We start from the raw sequence: 25,279 nt of genomic DNA on the forward strand, positions 1-25,279 counted from the left end.
GCAATCCTCTCCACGGAGCTGTGCCACAAGTACAATGTGCGCTCCATCCCTATTCGCAAGGACCCGAGATGCAGGTCGACTGCAATCCTCTCCACGGAGCTACGCCACAAGTACAATGTCCGCTCCATCCCTATCCGCAAGGACGATGAGGTGCAGGTCGACTACAAACCTCTCCTCAGAGCTGTGCCACAAGTACAATGTCCGCTCCATCCCTATCCGCAAGGACGACAAGGCGCAGGTCGACCGGGATATCTCCCTCAGAGTTGCATCTCAAAGAATATTCCGAGTGAAGAATAAGTTCCAATCGAAGGCAAACGCAAGCACATGCAGAAGATAAACCAAGATCACATAAAATCTCAAGAGTTTCAGGACGAAGAACAAAAGTACTCGGGCGTCGGGCCCGAAGGAGTTTAACGGTTACAAAAACCACTCGGCATTCCGAGGCAAATTTAAAGTAAGTTTACGTATCAAGTTTGTTCACTCAGCAAGAGGAGGACTTGCAGACTCGACGAACTCGTCCAAATCAATCTCGTCAGCGATCCGAGTGGCAACAGCAATGAAAGTCTCCATGAAGGACTGGAAGTCGTGCCTTTTTGTGTTCGCGACCTTGATCGCCTCCATCTTCTCTTCTCGAGCTTCTCTGAAGTGGACCCTGACCAGTGATAGAGCCACGTCAGCACCACATCGGGCAGAGGACTTCTTCCACTCCTGCACTCGACCAGGGACCTCATTGAGTCGAGCCATCAGAGACTCGAGATCATTCTGAAGCGTTGCCCTTGGCCAGAGCGATGAGTCGATGCGTGAAACTGCAACCTTCAGACGGGCAAGATAACTTGTAACACTGGCAACGCGGGATTCCAGTCGAAGCACATTCATGGCAGCCTCGTCGCCGACTGGAGAAAGGATAGGGTCCAAGACCGTCTCAATCCGTCCAGTCTCCTCTTCAAAGTTTTGGCAGAATTCTGCAGAGTCAAGGAGTTAATGAGTCGACTGGTCAGGTATAACTTGCAAACAGTAAAACAGTCGAGTAAAAAAGGGATACCTTCGAGCATAAGAAAGAGTTTCTTGGCGAGAGCTTTCAAATAAGCCTCCAAATCGTTCCTCCTGTGAGTCATGCTTTCCAGCTGGTCATTCAGAGCCACTTTATCTTTTTTTCAGACGAGTCGCCTCTTGATTGGATTCAGTGAGAGACGACTTCAGCTTGTTGATTTCTTCCTCCAGAGCTCCGATCGAAGCCAGTTTCTGGTCAGCAAGGGCAGTCTTCTCCTGAGCCTCCTTCTGCGCAGCTGCAAGGTCCAAGTCCTTCTTCTCCAGGGCCAGCCTCATTTTCTCTGCAAAATACACATTTAGATCAAACAAAAGAATGAAGAGATAACTTGAAGGATGGTCAAAATAAGCAGTCGACAGGCCGTTACCTTCCGTACCAGCGACTTCATCTTGAGCCTTCTTCAAGTTCCGCTGAGCCAACTCGAGGTCAAGGTTGAGTTGCCTTTGCTTTTCTCAAATTAGGCAAACTTGGAGATAAGCGAACAAGATTTCTACAGTGAGTAAAAGACATATCAGTCAACAAGATCAAAGATTATCTACTTCCGAGTCAATAAAACTTCAAGACTACTCAGACCCCAACCGACTGCCAACAGTCGACTGCGGTCTCGGGGACGACACCCAGTGGGTGCACTTAGCATGCCCCCACTGGTTTAGATTCCACTCGGCCGGTCCGCCCATGCCGAGTAAAAAAAGGAAGTGCTCAGACCCCAACCGACTGCCAGCAGTCGACTGCGGTCGGGGACTACATCCAGTGGGTGCACTTGGTGTGCCCCCACTGGTTCGGATTCCACTCGGCTGCACCCAGTGGGTGTACAATCTCGAAGTGCAAAACAATGAAATATTGCACGAAGGAAAATATTCATGTAGCATATCCTAAAAGAACAAGTTCTGTCAGAAGTTAACTTACCTGGACATTGGCTCGAAGAGCCACGCTGGCGTTATAAGCAGCCTGACTGCTTTCGTGCACCGCCTTCACCCGCTCCATCATTATGCCAGCCTGACGAATAGCCTCCGCAGCGGCGTCCGACTGGCTTTCTGGAACATGATGAGTGGCAAAGAAGGGGAAGGACGGTCCAGATGCAGCGGCTTGGAGATCCATGGCATGAAGTTTGATGGTTGAAACAAGCTCTGGAGCAGTCGACGATGCAGGACGCGCACTCGACACTAGGTCAGCAAAGGTTATAGAAACCTTAGTCGCATCTTCGAGCCGTTGAACTACCCGCTCTGCCGCTGGCTCCGACTGGGATGTCTTGCTAGCTATGGTCTTCTTCTTCCTGGGCCTCAGCGGCACGTCCTCGTCATCATACGGAAGTTCAATGACATTGGGAGGGGATGCAAAGAAATCAGCTGACCCTAGATGAGTCACCAGAATTTAATCGACCATACAATCGAGAACAAGATCACGAGGGTTGTACCCGGGTTGGAGGTGACCGCATCTTCCATGTCCTCGTCTTCATACTGGCGAGTGGAAGTCCCAGAGGTAGCAGCACTACAAATTTCAGAATTCAGTCGGTTATGTCTGACGAAGTGAATCAACTAATACCCGGAAGCAATGGGGATGGCCACTGATCTTCAGCAAGGCTTTTGGCGGTTTGGATGGCGTAGCTTTTGGTTGCTTCGACGCCTTTTCAGTTGGCGCTGGAGAAGACGTCCGAGGGCGCTTCATGACTGCCCAGTTTGCGCGATCGCTTTGCCGCAGGCGCTTGCTGGATCATGAGAAAGTTTGGATCGTCTTTCCCTACGAGGAGGAGAGTCGACCTCTTCTTCATCACTCGGGTCTTCACTATCCTCATCCTCCTCATCGTTAGAGTGCCACTCGCCACTTTCACCTCCACTTGCCTCTCCCTCTGGGTCCTGCTCTTGCTCCCTATTGGGCATCGAGTACATCTCAGTCAGGGCCTGGAAGACAACAACCAAGATAGGAGTCAGTCGGATGACAGCTAACAGCTACTTGATAAATCAAGAAGACACTCAACCATGTGGAGTCATACCTTGTCGGTTTCGTATGAGTTGTTGAGTGGAGGAATCCTCCGGGATCCCCTGGGGTTGTCTTTGTTGCCAGTAATACCCTTCAGCCACCCTTCCAACGTAGCATCGTCAACTTCCTCTGGATGGATCCGAGTGGTGTCGTTGATGCCTGAATACATCCACATCGGATGGTCACGAGCTTGAAGTGGTTGGATGCGTCGCCTGAGGAAGACCTCCAACAGATCCATACCAGTTACCCATCACGGACAAGCTAAACTACTCGCTCAACCAGCACTTTCACTTGCGCCTTCTCCTCTGGGATCACTTTCAAAGCAGAGGGCTTCTCCACTCGGGCCATGGAAAAGGGGGGAAGTCCAGTCGACTGACCCGGAGTCAGCTGGTCCTTGTAGTAGAACCAAGTCGACTGCCACCCTCGGACCGACTCAGGAAGGATCATGGCTGGGAAAGTACTTTTACTCCTCATCTGAATCCCAAGACCCCCGCACATCTGAATCACTTGCGTCCTCTCGTCACTCGGGTTGGCCTTCTTGACCGACTGAGAACGGCACATGAATATGTGTTTGAAGAGGCCCCAGTGTGGCCAACAGCCCAGGAAGCTCTCACACATAGACACAAAGGCAGCAAGATATACGATGGTGTTTGGGGTAAACTGGTGGAGTTGCGCCCCAAATAAGTTCAAGAAACCTCGAAAGAAAGGGTGGGGAGGAAAAGAAAACCCGCGGTCGACGTGAGTAGCGAGGAGAGCGCGCTCACCCTCCTGTGGCTGCGGCTCAGTCTCGTTCCCTGGGAGTCGCGCCAATTCGTGGGGGATCAGTCCCCCCTCGACCAGGTCGTCGATGTCGTCCTGATGGGTCATCGAGCAAATCCAGTCGCCCTGGATCCAGCTCGGTGGCAGGCCAGACCTCGAGGAAGATCCGCCCTAGCCAGACTTCTTCCCCTTCGCCTTCGCTGTCGCCTTCTTCGCGTGCTCCAATGCCACTGTCTTCTCCTTCCCCATCGCGGTGAGCAAAGCTCAAACGGGGCGGTGGCGCTGGAGCTAGAGCAGATGCAGTGGAGAAAACTGAGAGGGAAAGAGAAGAACGAAGACGCAGTGTTCAAAGAAAACCCCGGCCCGAAGCCTTATATGGGTCCGCTTCCAAGTGGCTGACCTATGGGACCGGACGACCCAATCAAATCCCGCAACAGTCACGCGTGAGGTACATGGTGAAAAAGGTGACGCGGTGATCGAGGTGGCCTCGCCTAATCCCTTCTGATTACTGCGGCCTCCCCCGTCCCGCACGCTTCCCCAAATTCAAATCCCATGATATCCGCACGCAGCAGGGCAATCTGTCAGATGGAATATCTTCTCCATATCAGTACTCAAGACATCACAGTAAAGTTCACTCGGCAGATTCAAGAATGGATCAAGGCGACTGAAAAGGAGTTGAGATCATCACGGTTGTTCGCTTGGTTGCAATAAGTCACTGGAGCACAAAAATTGAATCGAAGGAATTCCTGACTCCTTCTCCACTCAAGCCTCGAACCATTCGGGGGCTAATGATGAAGCTATGCACCTAGGGTAGGGTCATAGGTCTGACCTAGACGCCCTCCGCAAGGACATCACCCTAAAAGCCAGAAGCATTCAAAGGGTACCATCATCCACTCGACTAGAGACATTCCACAATCAATGTCACTCGACCGTCACAGAAATCACTTGACAAACAGAAGATCTAAAGTCACTCTACACAGCAACGGTCGGGCGTTTACTCATAGAATTAACTATCATTTATAGCACTTTAATACAGACGTTACCTGTAACGCTCCTTCTTTATGTACATTGAACCCCGCGTAATGGAGGGGAGCTAGGGTCCTAGCGCACTCTATATAAGCCACCCCCCTCCTCCAGGACAGGGGTTTGCATCTTTTGTAAACTCACACACACATATAATCCAGTCGACTGCCTCAGGGCACCGAGACGTAGGGATGTTACTTCCTCCGAGAAGGGCCTGAACTCGTAAACTCGTGTGTACAACTACTCCATAGCTAGGATCTTGCCTCCTCATACCTACCCCCCATTCTACTGTCAGTCTTAGATCCACAACAGCTCCCACAGCCCCCGGCCACGGGAGCCCCAGCCTGTGCCCGACCTCAGGAGCTCGGCTGCTCTTGGCGCTCGAGCCCCAGGAGGAGTGCTGGATCAAGGAATTCAAAGAGTACCTGATGCACGGGCGCTGCCAGAGAAGGAAGAGGACGCGGAGCGCGTGGCCCGGCAAGCCACACCATATTGTATCCAAGACGGCGGGTTATACAGGAAACGATCGAACGATGTCACACTGCGCTTCATCTCTAGTGATCAAGGAAGGGAGTTGCTGATTGACATACACGGCGGTGACTGCAGACACCACTCGTCATCACGGACCCTCGTCGGCAAGGTGTTCCGCAGTGGGTTCTATTGGCCTATAGCACTCAACGACGCGGCGAGCTGGTGAAGTCCTGTGAAGATTGCCAATTCCACGCCAAGCAAATCCATCAGCCTGCTCAGGGCCTCCAAACCATCCCGCACACATGGCCGTTTGCGGTCTGGGGGCTGGACATCCTAGGCCCGTTCCCCCGGGCGCCAGGGGGCTACCACTATCTCTACGTCGCCATCGACAAATTCACCAAGTGGGCGGAAGTGGAAGCCGTCCGTACCATTCCAACCGGCTCTGCTGTCAAGTTCATCAAGGGCCTCGTGAAACGCTTCGGGGTCCCCAACCGCATCATCACAGATAATGGTTCACAGTTTACTAGCAACCTCTTTAAAACCTAATGTGCTAACCTTGGAACGCAGATCTACTACACTTCGGTTGCCCACCCCAGGAGTAATGGTCAGGCCGAGCGCGCTAACACAGAGGTCCTGAGGGGCCTCAAGGGAAGGACCTTCAAGAAAAAGCTGGAGGTCTGTGGCAGGGGCTGGCACGACGAGCTCCAGTCCGTGTTGTGGTCCATCTGAACCACCGCCACCAAGCCAACAGGCGAGACTCCATTCTTCCTCGTCTACGGAGCTGAAGCAGTCCTTCCTCACGAGGTCAAGCATCGCTCCGCATGGGTCCTAGCATTCGACGAAACGCAGCAGGACGCCATGTGGGGGATGGATCTTGTGCTAGGGGAGTAACGTCGTCGCGAAGCCACGTTGAGGGCGGCAAGGTACCAACAAGCACTGCAGCGATACCACTGCTGCAACATCCGCTCCAGGACGCTCGAGGTGGGCGACCTCATCCTGAGGCGGGTCCTCTCCAGAGAAAGGTTGCACAAGCTTTCGCCCATGTGGGAGGGCCCATTCAGGGTCATCCATGTCTCCAGGCCGGGTGCAGTGCGCCTGGAGACGCAGGACGGGATACCCATCCAGAACGCCTGGAACATCCAGCACCTCTGGAAGTTCTGTCCATGAAGCAAGGCCCAGAGCCTGAGAAGCAAGGCCCAGAGCTTGATAAGAAAGGCACAGAGCCTGTGAAGAATCGCCGCCCGTGACACTCTCACGTAATAATGAGTGGGGTTGTACACGCCCCGGAGTCTCAGGAGCGCCGACCTCAGGCCCTGGGGCTCCCTCCCACGCCTAGTGGACAGCACTTAGCTCCGCGCTGGTGAGAAGACTTGAAGACTAGATTAGGTGCCGGATGTGGCTTTTCATTTGCTTTCCTTAGTTGACTCGCTTTTCCTTAATCAAAGTTTTCCTTTGGCGTTCCTTGCCGATTTGATTCCCTCGCCTCTCACTGCATTTTTTCTGGCTCGAATTTGCTCGTGTTCTCTCTCGCATGCCTCACGAGGGGGCTAGGCAGGTGCCCTCGAGAGCATTTTTTTCTCCTTTCTGCCTTCTCGCGAGCCACCCTCGTTGGAGCCCAAAAGTTGGCGCACCTCTCCTAGTCCGTGCCCCTCGGGTACCGCGATACAAAGTGTCAAGTCAGGGCCAGGACAGATGGCAAATCTTTTAACGCACTTCCTAACAAGTTTTTCGCAGTTCCTGAGCCAATGCAGGCCACCATGGCAAGATGGATGCAAGGAAATAAATGCTTCGCGAGGAAGAGGACGTCCTGAGTATACCAGGTTAAGTTTTCTTTGCACAAAATAACGACACAGCACGAGAACAACACGCATACTGATATAACCAAGGAACCATAGTTCAATACACGCCCCCTGGGTCCATGCTAGTTTCATTCTTGATGTAGGAGAAGAGCAAAACAAAAGTAGCGTTGCAGCGATCCATGAAGACAGGCACCTAGCACTACCCCCGAGCCTAGCCAGATCCTTCCTCACGTTTCACGGAGGTGCGGCGACGAGACGACCCACTGTCGCCTTCAAAACGGGCGCGGCGGCTGGTCATAGCCGCCGCTGCTGGAGCTGTTGCCGAAGGAAGAGCCGCCATAGCTGGACGAGACACGATCGCCGCCGAGGGCGGGCTCGCCCTCGTCCTCGTCGCGACCGTCCCCAAGGCCGAGTACCTCCTCATCGTCGTTCGCCTCGGGACTGCACCCGGCGCGACGACCATCTTCCCCAAACACCCTCACATAAAGGGTCGATCCACCGTCGTACCTGAAGTGGAGGGTGCACCGCCTGCCCAGGCAGCGCACGCGGGCGAATGTCTGCCAGCCGCGGGCCAGAGCTATGTTTCTCATGGTGGAAGTCTCGACCGCAACCCAAGAGGCCTTGCTGCAGCAGCCATCCGCCTGGAGCCAGAGTCCGCCCGGACTAGAGGCCGGCAGTTCGCCGGCGAAGAAGTGCGGAAGTTCGAGCCAATTGATGTAACACCCCAAAAACTTTAACCATGATTTGTTTATTAAAATTTTGCCAAGAAATTAAATTTTCATTTTTTGTGGAATTATCTTTTGATTTCAGAACCACTCTTTTCCTTGATATTGTGGAGTGTTCACCCCAAGTGAAAACCGTTCAAAAATATTGTTGGACTTGTTTACCCTCTCAAGAAAAACATTTCTTTTATCAGTGGATTTATTTGCATAATTATTTTCCCTGAGCTTTATTTCTTTAGAAATGATTTTTCATAAGTTTTGGAGCCTCTTTTGCACTACAACCCTTTGGTAAAATTAGTTATAAGTTTCACCAAAATTTGGAGATGTCATGGGATGCTCTCACATCACTTTTATGCAAAAATCTCTTTTAGTCATTTGGAAATTATGAGCTCTACCCCAAATTTTCAACTCTGATCCAGTTTGTAAAATTGCACTACAACCTGTTTAAATATTTCTTTAAAGATTCCACCAAAATTAGGGGATGTTAGTAGTAGTGTATAATTCAACTTTATGCAAAACCCATTAATGTTCTTTGAAAAATTTGAGCAAACCATCCTCTTTTGCTCTTTGGTCCAGTTTGGCATTTTCTACTGCAACCCTAGTTTATTTTGCTCTAGTGCCCATGAGTTTTTTCCTGCTTATAGTCCACCCTACCAAACCCTTAAGTCCAGGAGATTGGACCCATTGGAGTATTTTTGGTCCATGCAATAATGCCCTTTTCATTCTGTCCAGATTTGGTTTTCTCAAAAACTTGCACTAACAAGTTTTTGTTCTTGACAAACTAACCTTGCCACCCTCTTTGTCATCTAAAGAGACTATGATCTGGAGTTTTTGGCCACCCCAAGTGATGCTTATATGACCATAGCTTTCTGTCAAGCACCTTGTGTGCATGGTCAGATATGACATGGTTTTTAGTTTGCACATTGGACCTACTTGCTTTGCCTAACCAGCATGTCCACTAAGCTCCTAGCTACCTCTAACCTAGATCTGTTAATCCCCGGCCCCATCCAAGCCTCCTGGCATGCCTTGGCATTTTGCCGAACACGTAGCGTGCGTGCTCTGGGCGCGCCCAGAGAGCACGTTTTCCACGCACGCGCAGCCGGGCCGCCACGCCGTGCCCCTGGCCTTTGCTCGCCCACAGGGCCGCGCCCCGGCCTCGCCCGCTCACCAGAACCCTCCAGGCCGCCCCCGGAGCCCCACAGCGTCGCCGTCAGGTCGGCCATGGCAGCTAGCAGCCGGCCACAGCAGGCTCCTGCCATGGACGGCGCCGCCCGAGCCACTCTCGCTCGCCAGCTCACCCCTAAAGCAGTGCCCGCTCTTCTGCTAGCCTCTGTCGCCATCCCCAGCCTCGACACATCATGCTGCAAGCTACAAAACAGCGGTTCGCCGTTCCTATCCACAGCCGCCGTCGATCCTATCCACGGCCGCCGCGGAACCGACCTAGTCACGCTATAAAAAGGACCCCGATCTCGTCCAGACCCCCTAGGCAGCCTCAAGCCATCTCACTAGCGCCCCAATAGCCAGCCATCGACGGAGGGAGGCCGTCTTCCTCATCTCCGGCCAGTTCGGCCGCTGCCACGCTCCGGTTCAATTCGTCGCAAGCAGGACCTCCGCCGTCCATCCAGTGCTCCCATCCTCTTCCCTTGACCTTGCGGAGCCACCCCACCCCTCAGCTTCGACCGGGAACCACCGTAGCCCAAACCCCCAAATCCTCCCAAAGCCACCTCTGCCGCGGAGCTCGCTGCTGGCGACTCCCTCCACCCCTGCCAACCTAGCAACCACTGGGAGGACCGCCCGGGACTGGCGGATCCATCCCTACCCTCGGAGCCCCGTCAGAAGCCACCAATCGCCGGCGTTGATCGCCGGAGCTCCGCCTTGACTTGATTCTTTTTCTGTTGTTTCTCAAATTTTGTCTAGTTTATTTTCATATTTATTTGAAAATTTTCCAAGCAACTTTTTTGTACAGTTTTGAAACTATGTGTTAATTCAAAATTTTCTTAAATAGGATTTTTGGAGAGAGAAGGCAGCTTTCAAAAAGTGTACCCCCACTTGCATACTCTTGAAGGCAAGCATTCTGAACCCTGGCATAATATTGCTGTGTGTTGTTTGATACGGTACAACACCATCTTGACGTGAAGTATTCGTTATTTTATGTGACGATATGATCATATTCATGAGTGCGCAAATGAAGATTTCTTGCGGTTAAATTTTGATATGCTTGTGATAGTAATCACCCTCTTATGCCTTTCATGCCCACCGGAAGGAATCCGGGAAAGCCTTTGTCTTGGGTAGACACGAGCTTGTCCCTAGTTCTTCGTTGAGACGGTTATGTCCGGTAAGGCATGGTGGGGGTACGATGAGCGGTGATTCTGTCTGATTGGTATGAAATATACTTCTTATGCTTATCATGCAGGTAATGCTTTAACCTCCTGAGTTGACCATAGATCGAGTCTTGTTCCAGTAACTCCCATACTTGTCTCATACTACCACTTGCCCCTGCCATAGGTAGGGTACGGTTCAGTCAGTTGTCAACCCCTTCCTAGCACACACCATACAGAGAGGCCATGGTGGAAGATACCGGCTGCATCCGGTAGGTATGCCACCTGGTCCGGGGGCATGGGTGTTTCGGTTGGAGCCGAAGGGGGTAGCTCCCCTAGTTTGCGCGCGTTATAAATTTTGTGATCCCATGCTAGTCGAGGTTGTAGCCTCCCCACTTAGAGTTTCATTTAACGGGTGTTGTGGGTGATTCCAGACACCGGTAAGTTAGTCTGGTGTGTGCAGTCAGGCGTGTTTTCAATTAAAAGACCATAGACGGAATTAGTCCCGAGGGACTAAAGGAATCTGTTACTCGTGGTTCAAGAGTACACCCTCTGCAGAGATTATATCTATTCGAATAGCCGTGTCCATGGTTAAGGACTACAGTCTAGGATGGGTCAAGTGTCGGTCTTAGTGTCGGTCTTCGGAGGAACAATTGCTAAACCAGGACATGGATCATGACTTGTGACTCGTGATGACTATGATTATGATTATTATGAAATAACCATTTACATTATTTGAATTATTGAGCATCCCTGGGACGGTTCTACCTCCTGGATGTTCACTGTGATTACTCTCATATAAGCCCTTTATGTGGTGTCGCGGAGACGCCCGACTATGGCATGCTTGTTATTCATTTACTTTATAAGCCCTTTATGTGGTGTCGCTGAGACGCCCGACTGTGGCATGCTTGTTATTTACTTACTCTATAAGCCCTTTATGTGGTGTCGCACAGACGCCCGACTGTGGCATGTTTGCCGCTTATTTCCTTTATAAGCCCTTTATGTGACGTCGCTCAGATGCCCGACTGAGGCATGCTTTATATTATTAACCTTTCGAGGTGTCGCTTCCGACACCCGATCGGTGCATTCTTTTTTCTACTCCCTTATTACATATTCATGTTGTATGTGATTAACCTGCTTGCGTGCATCCTGGATGTTTATTTTGTGACTAACGTGAGATCATAGAATAATTCAGAGCATGATTATCATTTGTTATATTATATCTGTGTTCATAATGTTTGCGAGTACATTCAAAAGTACTCACTGGCTTGTCCCTGGCTATTGTCTTGGCCAGATTTCTTGCGTGGAGAGGAGCGTCGCGATGACAACCCCGAAACTTACGCAATGGCGATAGCAGCCTCGTGAAGATAGGAGTTATCCAGGTCAGCTGTTCCTGTGGGAAATGGAGTCCCATAGACGCTGATGATCTGCAAATCGCTTCCGCTATCAACCACTAGAAACCATTTGTGTACTAATAGGCCAGAATGGTCTTGTACTACTCATTTTGTATTTTTATTGGAGTTTCTGTATCAAGTTGGTGTCTCATCAGCTAACAGTAGTCCTAGGGCTGGTGAGCATAAGGGCCATTTTCTGGGAAGTTAACATCCCGAAAATCCGGTCCCGACAACCTTGGTATCAGAGCCAGACTGGCCATTGGCTAATCCTATCTTGGCCAGGTCAATAAACCTAGGTAAATCAACCCACCAGACCTTAACCTAACCTCGGCCAAGCTTCTCGTGTAATATAGCCACACAGTGACCTCGACACCTTTTGCAGTCAATGCCTAACCTATCAGCCTAGCCTGTCGATCACACGCCAGTGACCGACACCTAAAATGTCTCATTCGCAAGTGTGCGAAGGAAGACTCCGTCCCCTTTTTCTATAAAAAGGGCACGCTAGCCTCAACCCAACATAGCACAGCTTCTACCCCAAACCGAGCTAAAATGCATGGACCCGTTGTTCACAATGAGACCACAGCTACCAACCTTGGAGGTTTTGTGACCGTGTTAGCAAACCTCACCTGTCGTGCCTTTGCATTAGAAGAGCCCCCAGAATATGTCGTGTACCAAGGGCCCATGAGTGGTGAGAGCCGTCAATTTTGGGCCACTGTGCACGTCTATGGTAGAGGTCTATCGCCAGAATGCCCCTACAGGTTCACCGGAAGAACAACTTCCTTTGAGCCACAAGCCATTCAACTAGATGCTCGAGAGGCTATAGTTCAACTCCGGCACTTGTCACCCAGAGTTAACTGTCGCTCGTTCTACTACTACCCCAGCCGTGATGAATATGGTAGACCACCCCAGGTTGCCAACGGAGATCACGAGATGGATCCTGCATTGTTGCATCTAGTGCGCTATGTAAGTGCACTAGAGGAACTGTTCGATCAAATCACCCTTGATCTGATCGCAGCCCGTGGAGAACTGATTCGCCGAGCCCTGGCAAGAAGAGGAGATGAGCCCGACACCGATAACCCAGTTGTACTGTTCGGACAATCGATCGAGTCCTTGAGGTCTGCCCCAGCCATCGACCAAAACACTTTGTTGTCCCCAGAAGTGCTTCGTCGCCTTTTGGGAACACGCTCCAACGGGATCGTGGCCAACAACCCCCGTGATGATCCTCATCACTACCCCGACCCTACAGCTCCTCAACCCCCTCCATCTAACCCCGACGGTGAAACCCGTGGAGAAGCCTCGGCGTCCACAAGGCATGCCCTCTTAGATATAAACGAGGTAGACTAAGTCACTCAAGTAGTACCGAGTCTTAGTATGTCCACTCCCTGTAATTGTGTGATCTTGTATCGCCATAATTAAATAATGTCTGCTTATGCGCCCCTATTTTAAATAATAGTCATGCATAAGTATGTTGGCGTATGATTGTATTTTTTTTAATTCCGGGCGTAGCTACCAAAAACCACCCCGACAACACCCACAGTAATACGTCACTCTTGTGAGATATGTGTATCTGTGGCATTAACCCCGGCCCCATAGAGCAGAACCGACAGACTAGTTGCCCCTCACCGTGATAAATGACCCAGCCCAGATGCTGTATAAAAGGCCACCTCGTGACCTTACCAAGCATCCCTCACCTTGTGCACAACTCTCACAGCCATTTCTTTGCCATGCCGAGCCCTAGTATTTATCTGAGAACTCCAGATGCAACCCTAGGTAGCTTTGTTAAAATATTGTGGGACTTTACCTGCAGTACCATGAGTTCTATCCATCCACCCTAGTACGAGTTGCTCAAATCGAGGATCACCCCATCCACCTCGAAGTATTGGGCAGTAGTGCACATCCCTCCCGCAAACCCAAACCAAGACCCAACGGAAGTCTCCTTCGTGGGAAAATCTATGCCGACCCCGCAAATGGCCATAGAAGCTGCTGCGTATGAAGCGCTTGCTCGCCTCCAATTCGCGGTACCCTATGCCAGCGAACGAGGGTATTATTACTTCCCGAGTCGTGCAGCGCCCGGAGAAGTAGCATCGTTTCCCGGTGGACGAATCGGGAGAGACCCAGTACCGGCCAACCTTGCCCAGTATGTCATCGCTCAAGAGTGTTTGACCCAGCGAGTAATGGGTTATCTCCAGAGCCTCACTATTTTAAACCCTCAGATCGCCATTGGCAGGCCACTAAGGCCCGACCAGGAGAGACGCATTCATCGACTAGTCAATCTGCTTCCCCCGATAGAAGAAGAGTGTACCCCAGTGCCACAGACGTTTTCTCAAGACCCTGTCTATTTACTGTTTTCATTATAGGCGTCATTGCTATGTTTATTGTCCCAGCATTTATTTATGTATTGCAACTTATGTGTGGTATCCTAGATTTGTGTGACATATTAAATAATTGGTTTCAATTAATATGAAGTAGTTTTTACTGCTGTTAATTTTGATTAACTGTCGTCGCTCTCGGTAATTTTGGAAGTAAGATTTTTTTTCTGAGTTGTTGCAGCATACATCTCTTCACGACATAGATATTTTTTTATTCTCGCAGCACCACGACAGCGGTCTCAAACCACTCGACCACGTGCACTAATTGCAAATTTGTGTGCACATGTTGCATCTAACTGATTTCCTCCCTAACACACCACAATCTCTGAAGGAAAGATTTGTGGGTTATTAATCGGGTGCAAGTTGCCTGCAGCACACCGACAGCAGCTAGGACCCAACACCAGCACCTAATCCTCATGATCGCCGCCGCCGTGGAGAGCTAACACTCGAGCAGCAGCATCACGACGATCACCGAGGATCATCGCGCACAAGAGCACGGAGAAGCCCAGCAATGTCGCCAACCCTCCGCACACCAGGATCATGTACCAGTCTGGCATCACCTCCGCCATTAGAGCCTCGTCTCGAGCTCCTACAAGCAGAAATGGAGCAGAAGGAAGGAGAAGGAGAAGCAAGGCCAGGTGCGAGGAAGAAGAAAGGAGCACCTCGGTCATTTCATAGCCCGAGATCGGTGTACGGTGGGCGAAATCTACCAGCGCCGCTCGTCGCTCGATCGCCGGTATTCGGAGGCGAATCCGCGAGCAGTGCCGACAGTGCACTGGCCCGCGAGGTGAGTGCACGCTGCACCGGCAGCTAGCACGCCGCGCACTACCGCGGTACTGCCTAGATGCCCTACGCGCTAGACGTCGCCGATGGAGAAAGCGCGGGAAAGAGCGCGAGAGAGAGGAAGAAGAGAGAGCCAGAGGTAGAAGAAGAGACTGACAATGGGCCCCGGGTCCACCTGTCAGCCAGAGAGAGCACTGTGCTCTCGGGTACAACCAGCGTATTTTAGAAATTTAGAATTTTATTCTAAATTTTCTGTAACCAAAAGTAAAAAAATCTCGTTTTCCCCAACCATGGATTTTTCCACGCAGCACCAGTATTCCACACTGTAGTTTTGCACCACTTATTTGCCTATTCACTGTAGCAACATTTTATTGCATGAGTAGGATGGTTATTTTTGTGATATTACTTTGAGATAGTAAGAGTAATTCTTTTTCAAAGCAGCCCTTAGCCAATCTCGAGGACGAGATTTTTCTTAAGGGGGATAGTGTTGTAACACCCCAAAAAATTTAACCATGATTTGTTTATTAAAATTTTGCCAAGAAATTAAATTTTCATTTTTTGTGGAATTATCTTTTGATTTCAGAACCACTCTTTTCCTTGATATTGTGGAGTGTTCACCCCAAGTGAAAACCGTTCAAAAATATTGTTGGACTTGTTTACCCTCTCAAGAAAAACATTTCTTTTATCAGTGGATTTATTTGCATAATTATTTTCCCTGAGCTTTATTTCTTTAGAAATGATTTTTCATAAGTTTTGGAGCCTCTTTTGCACTACAACCCTTTGGTAAAATTAGTTATAAGTTTCACCAAAATTTGGAGATGTCATGGGATGCTCCCACATCACTTTTATGCAAAAATCTCTTTTAGTCATTTGGAAATTTTGAGCTCTACCCCAAATTTTCAAATCTCATCCAGTTTGTAAAATTGCACTACAACCTATTTAAATATTTCTTTAAAGCTTCCACCAAAATTAGGGGATGTTAGTAGTAGTGTATAATTCAACTTTATGCAAAAACCCATTAATGTTCTTTGAAAATTTTGAGCAAACCATCCTCTTTTGCTCTCTGGTCCAGTTAGGCATTTTCTACTGCAACCCTAGTTTATTTTTCTCTAGTGCCCATGAGTTTTTTCCTGCTTATAGTCCACCCTACCAAACCCTTAAGTCCAGGAGATTGGACCCATTGGAGTAATTTTGGTCCATGCAATAATGCCCTTTTCATTCTGTCCAGATTTGGTTTTCTCAAAAACTTGCACTAACAAGTTTTTGTTCTTGACAAACTAACCTTGCCACCCTCTTTGTCATCTAAAGAGACTATGATCCGGAGTTTTTGGCCACCCCAAGTGATGCTTAGATGACCATAGCTTTCTGTCAAGCACCTTGTGTGCATGGTCAGATATGACATGGTTTTTAGTTTGCACATTGGACCTACTTGCTTTGCCTAACCAGCATGTCCACTAAGCTCCTAGCTACCTCTAACCTAGATCTGTTAATCCCCAGCCCCATCCAAGCCTCCTGGCATGCCTTGGCATTTTGCCGAACACGTAGCGTGCGTGCTCTGGGCGCGCCCAGAGCGCACGTTTTGCACGCGCGCGCAGCCGACCCGCCGCCATCGTGCCCCTGGCCTTTGCTCGCCCATAGGGCCACGCCCCAGCCTCGCCCGCTCACCAGAACTCTCCAGGCCGCCCCTGGAGCCCCACAGCACCGCCGTCAGGTCGGCCATGGCAGCTAGCGGCCGGCCACAGCAGGCTCCTGCCATGGACGGTGCCGCCCGAGCCACTCTCGCTCGCCAGCTCGCCCCTGAAGCAGTGCCCGCTCCTCTGCTAGCCTCTGCCGCCATCCCTAGCCTCGACACGTCACGCTGCAAGCTACAAAACGGCGGTTCGCCGTTCCTATCCGCTGCCGCCGTCGATCCTATCCATGGCCGCCGCGGAACCGACCTAGTCACGCTATAAAAAGAAGCCCCGAGCTCGTCCAGACCCCCAGGCAGCCTCAAGCCATCTCACTAGCGCCCCCATAGCCAGCCATCGACGGAGGGAGGCCGTCTTCCTCATCTTCGGCCAGTTCGGCCCCCGCCACGCTCCCATTCAATTCGTCGCAAGCAGGACCTCCCCCGTCCATCCAGTGCTCCCATCCTCTTCCCCTTGACCTTGCGGAGCCATCCCACCCCTCAGCTTCGACCGGGAACCACCATAGCCCAAACCCCAAATCCTCCCGAAGCCACCTCCGCCGCGAAGCTCGCCGCCGGCGACTCCCTCCACCCCTGCCAACCTAGGAACCACTGGGACGACCGCCCGGGACTGGCGGATCCATCCCTACCCTCGGAGCCCCGTGAGAAGCCACCAATCGTCGGCGTTGATCGCCGGAGCTCCGCCTCCTCTCGGACAGAGGAGGAAGAAAACGCGGACGACTTGTTAAGCCTGACTAGTGGGCCCAATGGACCCACTGGCAGTGACCCAGCAACGGCCCGCGCTGTTTTTAAGTGAAAGCTTAAAACCCAGAGTACGTCTTCCCTGCCCCAAAAACGTATTTTCATTCGAACCGTTTTCTTTTTCTGTTTTAATTAAAAACAAAGTTTTGACTGAACTTTGATTGGCTATAACTTTTTAAATATAAGTCCAATTGACTTGATTCTTTTTCTGTTGTTTCTCAAATTTTGTCTAGTTTATTTTCATATTTATTTGAAAATTTTCCAAGCAACTTTTTTGTACGGTTTTGAAACTATGTGTTAATTCGAAATTTTCTTAAATAGGATTTTTGGAGAGAGAAGGAAACTTTCAAAAAGTGCACCCCCACTTGCATACTCTTGAAGGCAAGCATTCTGAACCCTGGCATAATATTGTTGTGTGTTGTTTGAGGCGGTACAACGCCATCTTGACACGAAGTATTCGTTATTTTATGTGACATATGATCATACTCATGAGTGCACAAATGAAGATTTCTTGCGGTTAAAATTTGATATGCTTGTGATAGTAATCACCCTCTTATGCCTTTCATGCCCACCGGAAGGAATCTGGGAAAGCCTCTGTCTTGGGTAGACATGAGCTTGTCCCCAGTTCTTCGTCGAGACGGTTATGTCCGGTAAGGCATGGTGGGGTACGATGAGCGGTGATTCTGTCTGATTGGTATGAAATATACTTCTTATGCTTATCATGCAGGTAATGCTTTAACCTCCTGAGTCGACCATAGATTGAGTCTTGTTCCAGTAACTCCCATACTTGTCTCGTATTACCACTTGCCCCTCCCATAGGTAGGGTACGGTTCAGTCAGTTGCCAACCCCTTCCTAGCACACACCGTACAGAGAGGCCATGGTGGAAGATACCGGCTGCATCCGGTAGGCATGCCACCTGGTCCGGGGGCATGGGTGTTTTGGTTGGAGCCAAAGGGGGTAGCTCCCCTAGTTTGTGTGCGTTATAAATTTTGTGATCCCATGCTAGTCGAGGTTGTAGCCTCCCCACTTAGAGTTTCGCTTAACGGGTGTCGTGGGTGATTCCAGACACCGGTAAGTTAGGCTGGTGTGTGCTGTCAGGTGTGTTTTCAATTAAAAGACCGTAGACGGAATTAGTCTCGACGGACTAAAGGAATCCGTTACTCGTGGGTAAAGAGTACACCCTCTGCAGAGATTATATCTATTCGAATAGCCGTGTCCATGGTTAAGGACTATAGTCTGGGATGGGTCAAGTGTTGGTCTAAGTGTCGGTCTTCAGAGGAACAATTGCTAAACCAAAACATGGATCATGACTTGTGACTCGTGATGACTATGATTATGATTATTATGAACTAACCATTTACATTATTTGAATTATTGAGCATCCCTGGGACGGTTCTACCTCCTGGATGTTCACTGTGATTACTCTCATATAAGCCCTTTATGTGGTGTAGCGGAGATGCCCGATTGTTGGGTGCTTATTATTCATTTACTTTATAAGCCCTTTATGTGGTGCCGCTGAGACGCCCGACTGTGGCATGCTTGTTATTTACTTACTCTATAAGCCCTTTATGTGGTGTCGCACAGACGCCCGACTGTGGCATGTTTGCCGCTTATTTCCTTTATAAGCCCTTTATGTGACGTCGCTCAGACGCCCGACTGAGGCATGCTTTATATTATTAACCTTTCGAGGCGTCGCTTCCGACACCCAATTGGTGCATTCTTTTTTCTACTCCCTTATTACATATTCATGTTGTATGTGATTAACCTGCTTGCGTGCATCCTGGATGTTTATTTTGTGATTGACGTGAGATCATAGAATAATTCAGAGCATGATTATCATTTGTTATATTATACATGTGTTCATAATGTTTGCGAGTACATTCAAAAGTACTCACTGGCTTGTCCCTGGCTATTGTCTTGGCCAGATTTTTTGCGTGGAGAGGAGCGTCGCGATGACAACCCCGGAACTTACGCAATGGCGATAGTAGCCTCATGAACATAGGAGTTATGCAGGTCAGCTGTTCCTATGGGAAATGGAGTCCCATAGACGCTGATGATCCACAAACCGCTTCCGCCATCAACCACTAGAATCCATTTGTGTACTAATAGGCCAGAATGGTCTTGTACTACTTATTTTGTATTTTGCTTGGAGTTTTTGTATCAAGTTGGTGCCTCATCAGCTAACAGTAATCCTGCGGCTGGTGAGCATAAGGGTCATTTTCTGGGAAATTAATATCCCGAAAATCCGGTCCCGGCAGTTGCCAGCCGGGTTCTCTGACCAGACGACGAACTCCAGCGACAGCTCCGCCGTGCGGAAGCGTGGGCGAGGAGGCCGTGCCACCATGGCACGCCTCCCCTCATCAACTGGACTGCCATGGCTGGGATGACCCACTCTGCGTGCCGTGGCGCTGTCTCGACAATGGGCCACGGCGGGGGCGCCGAGGAGCCAGGTCGCGGTCGTGCTTGGGCGCCGAGGAGCCAGGTCCCTCGTGAGGGGCCTTCCCCTTCTCGGCGGCGGAGAACTTCCTTCGTGGTGCCATGGGTGCCACTGCAAGTGATGGAGCGAGGAGGAGGGAGCAAGCAAGCAAGGAAGAGATGGGCAACGGGGGCTCCGCCCCCCTCTGCATTTATAGCAAGAGAAGGCCAACCGGCATCTCCCACGATCGCAGGTAATGATGGTTTTCCTTGCATGTCGCAGGGACTTGTCAGGTCAAGTAGTTACCAAGGCGGCATGGGGAAGCGGAGACGCCCACGTCCAATCAACCACCACGCGTCAACCGAGGCTCTAGGCTATGGGGGCCCGCGGTGCTCCGAACTTGACCCTTGGCTTCGCCACGAAGCCAAGCCCGGGGGCTATTGTCGGCGTTCTGGGAACGGGGGTCCCCAGACTTGCCTGCCTGCGGCCCGCGGCGTGGCTGAGCCAGCAGGTTGTATGGCCCATCTTCATCAACAAGGCATCCAAGACCCTCGCGAGGGTCCAAGACTCGCAAGGCGGATGATGCAAGACCTCCTTTGGAGCAGCCTAGCCAGGAAGGCTCACGAGGAGCGGAGATATCAAGGCGAGGCAAACCTCACGAGGCCCTCGTGACGTGAGCCATGACGCACGACACCAGGCGGGCGCCAGGCGGGTGCCAGCGCGCACAGCGTCCTTATTTCCTCTTTGGTGCTAAGGAGGCCAGCGTAGACGAAGAGTACCGAGGCATCAGGCAAAGGTTGCTATATTGGTGCAACGAGACCAAGACCAGGAGGACGGCAAGATGGAGGTCATCGTGGAGCCCAAGACAGCGTCACCACTAGAGCTTTTCACAGGCGAAGACCACTTTTGTCTGGATAGCTTGTACTAGCTGTCCCCCTTCAAATTTGCACGCCGTTGTTGGCTCCCTTCCCGCTCGATATTTGGGAAGAGGACCAGGGCCTATATAAGTAGAGCTAGCCACCATAGTAGGGGCATCTGATCGCATCTCATCTCATGGTAGATCATCTTAGCTTGATCCAACCCGATCGAGAGCCAACTCGCAAGAACACCTCAACCTCAGGAGGCTATTCTTCCCTTGTACTATTCATCATCAGCCCCGGAGGCAATCCACCACCACCACACTAGAGTAGGGTATTACACCACAACGGTGGCCCGAACCAGTATAAACCTTGCGTCTTTCTGTGTTGCGAGTTTGTCGAGTTCGTCTGCGAGATCTTAGCGAGCTAGGGCGTAGATCGGTAGGAAGGAAAGACTTCATGCGCACCCCAGTGTTCGAACCTTAAGGGTTTGCCGGAACCCCACATTCGACAAGGAGGTCTTGCATCGTCTGCCTCATGAGGGTCTTGAGTGTTTGCTGATGAAGATTGGTCGTACAGGGCCGCTGGTGGAGCCACGCCGCGGCCCACAGGCAGGCAAGTATGGGGACCCCCGTTCCCAGGACGCCGGCAAAGTCCTCTCTTTCCTTAAGCCATAGCTCGCAGAGTGACTGTTCGGCTGGCAAGAGCTAAAGGCACGAAATGATGTCCATGCGAAAAATGACTAACATCAGCATAGGCCAAGCCGGCTCCTCGCCTCATCGTCTGGCTACTGAGAAGCCGGTCGGTCGGCTTCTTGCTTGACTAGCTACGTTCTAGGCGGCCGGAGTACTTGTCTATCCAAAACGACCAAGTCCTTGACCCAGCCACAGACCGCAGAGCAGTTGTTCGGCGGGCAGGGCAGCAGCCAAAGGAAGGCGGCAAAGGAAAAGGCCAAGAACAACAGAAAAACGAAACCAAGCTAGAACTCGGCAAGAGCACAAGCATGTGCGAGAACAAACTTATTTATATATCAAAAGGCTCTTAGCTAGCAATCAACAGAGTTTGAAATAACACCCCTGGTGGATGGAACTACGCGAATTTAACTTGTTCGTTCAAGAGATTACAAAAACAAGAAAGATAAAGTGGTCGCCTAGGCCAGAGGAGTAGCAGGCGGATCCGACGGGTTGGTGGAGGCAGAGGCACCGGGTGGTGGAGCTGCCGACTGGTGGGTCTCGGCCTGGTCGGCACCAGCAGTAGTCGGCGCAGCATCATGCGGCCCGCTAGTCGAGGCTTGGTCAGGCGGAGGCCGGCTGCTCGCTCCGTCGTCCGGCGCGATGTCCTCACCGTCCTCGTCCTCTTCGTCCTCGCCCTTGTTGCTGGAAGCGATCTCCTCCGCTGAATCCTCCTCCGCCTCCGGGTCTAGCCCAAACTAGTTGGGCGGCACCTCACCGCCGTCATCCAGCTCCGGGACAAAGATGGAGGTATCGGCATACTCGGTGATTGCCGTCGCGCGACGGGTGAGATCGCGGCTCGCCGCCTCCAGCTCCGGTCCGGCCTCCTGCCAGAAGGTGGCCAGCTGGTCCAGGTCCAGCCCCGGATACCAAGCCTTGACGAACTCCAAGGCCGTCCGAGTGCTCGCCCGAGCCACGGCACCCTTCCAAGCCTCGAAGCGCCCGATGGCCGCCTCCAGCAAGTCGGTAGTCCGGCTGGGGGTGCTGGGGACTTGAACGCCCGACCAGAGGGCTGCCAACACCTCTGCCCCAATGCGCTACAGGCGGCGGAGTGCATGATGAGCCGGCTGCAGATGAGCCTTGATGGCCAGAAGCTGCTCGCCAAGATTGCAAGGCACGTTCGGCGAAATGTCGACACCCGCCCTCCTCCGCTGGTCGCGCCGTGATACGTCTCCATCATATCTACTTTTCCAAACACTTTTGCCCTTGTTTTGGACTCTAACTTGTATGATTTGAATGGAACTAACCCGGACTGACGCTGTTTCCAGCAGAATTGCCATGGTGTTGTTTTATGTGCAGAAAACAAATACTCTCGGAATGACGTGAAACTCCATGGAACATCTTAGAAAAAATAATAAAAAATCCTCGCCAAAGATGAAGACCAGGGGGCCCACACCCTTCTCACGAGGGTGGGCCCCCCCCCCAGGGCGCGCCCCCTACCTCGTGGGCCCCCTGGATGCCCTCCGATGCCAACTCCAACTCTATATATTTGCTTTCGGAGAGAAAAAATAGGAGAGAAGAAATCATCGCGTTTTACGATATGGAGCCGCCGCCAAGCCCTAAAACTTCTCGGGAGGGCTGATCTGGAGTCCGTTCGGGGCTTCGGAGAGGGGGATTCGTCGCCGTCGTCATCATCAACCATCCTCCATCACCAATTTCATGATGCTCACCGCCGTGCGTGAGTAATTCCATCGTAGGCTTGCTGGACGGTGAGGGGTTGGATGAGATTTATCATGTAATCGAGCTAGTTTTGTTAGGGTTTGATCCCTAGTATCCATTATGTTCTGAGATTGATGTTGCTATGACTTTGCTATGCTTAATGCTTGTCACTAGAGCCCTAGTGCCATGATCTCAGATCTGAACCTATTATGTTTTCATGAATATATGTGAGTTCTTGATCCGATCTTGCAAGTCTATAGTCACCTACTATGTGTTATGATCCGGCAACCCCGAAGTCACAATAATCGGGACCACTCCCGGTGATGACCATAGTTTGAGGAGTTCATGTATTCACTATGTGCTAATGCTTTGTTCCGGTTCTCTATTAAAAGGAGGCCTTAATATCCCTTAGTTTCCAATAGGACCCCGCTGCCACGGGAGGGTAGGACAAAAGATGTCATGCAAGTTCTTTTCCATAAGCACGTATGACTATATACGGAATACATGCCTACATTACATTGATGAATTGGAGCTAGTTCTGTGTCACCCTATGTCATGACTGTTACATGATGAACCGCATCCGGCATAATTATCCATCACTGATCCGTGCCTACGAGTTCTCCATATACTGGTTTACGCTTATTTACTTTCCCGCTGCTACTGTTACAATCACTACAAAATACCAAAAACATCACTACAAAATAGCTCTATTCTTTGAGTCACTTGGGATTTATATCTACTGGACACTATGAAGAACTTGAGAGATCCAAAAACCAAGATCTATCCCTCAACTACGAGGGGAGGTAAGGAACTGCCATCTAGCTCTGCACTTGATTCACCTTCTATTATGAGTAAGCTAGCAACACCCACACCTGCTTCTGCTATTCATTCTGATATGTCGCATGTTACTGATGATGCCACTTCTGCTATGCATGATACTTATGATGAAACTGCTTCTATGTCTGATACTACTGTGCCCCTTGGTGAATTTCTTGATGAACAAATTGCTAGGGCTAGAGAAAAAGAAATTATTGAATCTGAATACGATGATGATAGTGATGATGAAAATATGCCTGTTATTCCTGAGGGCTATCTTTTTGATATGGAATCTTCTGCCGCTATTTTAGCTTGCAAAGATAGATATGAGCTTAAGAGGTTATTAGTTAAATGGAACAAAGAATCACTTAGAGATAAAATGAAACCTGACCCTGCTTTTGATACTTCACCTATTTGGGTTCCTGATAAGGATTATGAATTCTCTGTTGATCCTGATATAATTACTTTGGTTGAATCTGATCCGTTTTATGGCTATGAATCTGAAACTGTTGTGGCACATCTTACTAAGTTAAATGATATAGCCGCCTTGTTTACTAATGATGAGAGATCGTGTTACTTTTATATACTGAAAATATTTCCATTCTCATTAAAGGGTGATGCTAAGATATGGTTTAATTCTCTTGATCCCGGTTGTGTGCGTAGTCCCCAGGATATGATTTATTACTTCTCTGCTAAACATTTCCCTGCTCATAAGAAACAAGCTACTTTGAGGGAAATATACAACTTCGTGCAAATTAAAGAAGAGAGTCTCCCACAAGCTTGGGGGAGCCTCCTCAAGTTACTTAATGCTTTGCCTGATCATCCTCTTAAGAAACCCCAAATACTTGATATCTTTCATAATGGACTAACCGATACTTCCAGAGATTACCTAGATAGTTGTGCTGGTTCTCTTTTCAAGGAAAGAACACCGGATGAAGCTGAAATTCTATTGAATAAAATGTTGACAAATGAAAATAATTGGGCACCTCCTGAGCCAGCTCCTGAGCCAGTTCCTGCTCCAATTACTGAGCCTATTCTTAAACCAACTCCGAAGAAGAGAGGTGATCTATTCCTCAGTCCCGAAGATATGCAAGAGGCAAAGAAATCTATGAAAGAAAATGGTATTAAAGCTGAAGATGTTAAGAATTTACCTCCTATTGAAGAAATGCATGGTCTTAATTCACCGCCTGTTGAAGAAACATATGATCTAACTCTTTATATATTGAAGAACCTCCTGATCCTGATATCCCGACACAGGTAGTAAAGGTAAATTCTCTCTATAGATATGATAAAGTTGAAGTCCCTCCTAATAAAATTGCTAGTCAGTGCTTGGATGAGTTTGATAACTTTATGTTTAAGAAAGACGACTTCAATGCTTATTTTGGTAGACAATTAAAAGAGAATGCTTATATGATTAGACGCTTGGGTGATTATATGGCTAATATTAAAGGTGAACTTAAACTTGTTAGCAAACATGCTTCTATGGTTACCACTCAAGTAGAACAAGTACTTAAGGCTCAAAAAGAAGTGCTTGATGAAATAAATAGTAAGAAAAATGATTATGTTGTTAGAGTGGCTACTAGAATTAGTAGAATGACTCAGGAACCTTTGTATCCTGAAGGCCACCCTAAGAGAATCGAGCAAGATTCTCAGAGAAATAATATTGATGTTCCTAGTTCTTCTAAAAAGAAGAAAAAGAAAAATGATA

Source organism: Triticum dicoccoides, chromosome 1A, assembly GCF_002162155.2.
Source record: "Triticum dicoccoides isolate Atlit2015 ecotype Zavitan chromosome 1A, WEW_v2.0, whole genome shotgun sequence".
NCBI classification, from domain to species: Eukaryota; Viridiplantae; Streptophyta; class Magnoliopsida; order Poales; family Poaceae; genus Triticum; species Triticum dicoccoides.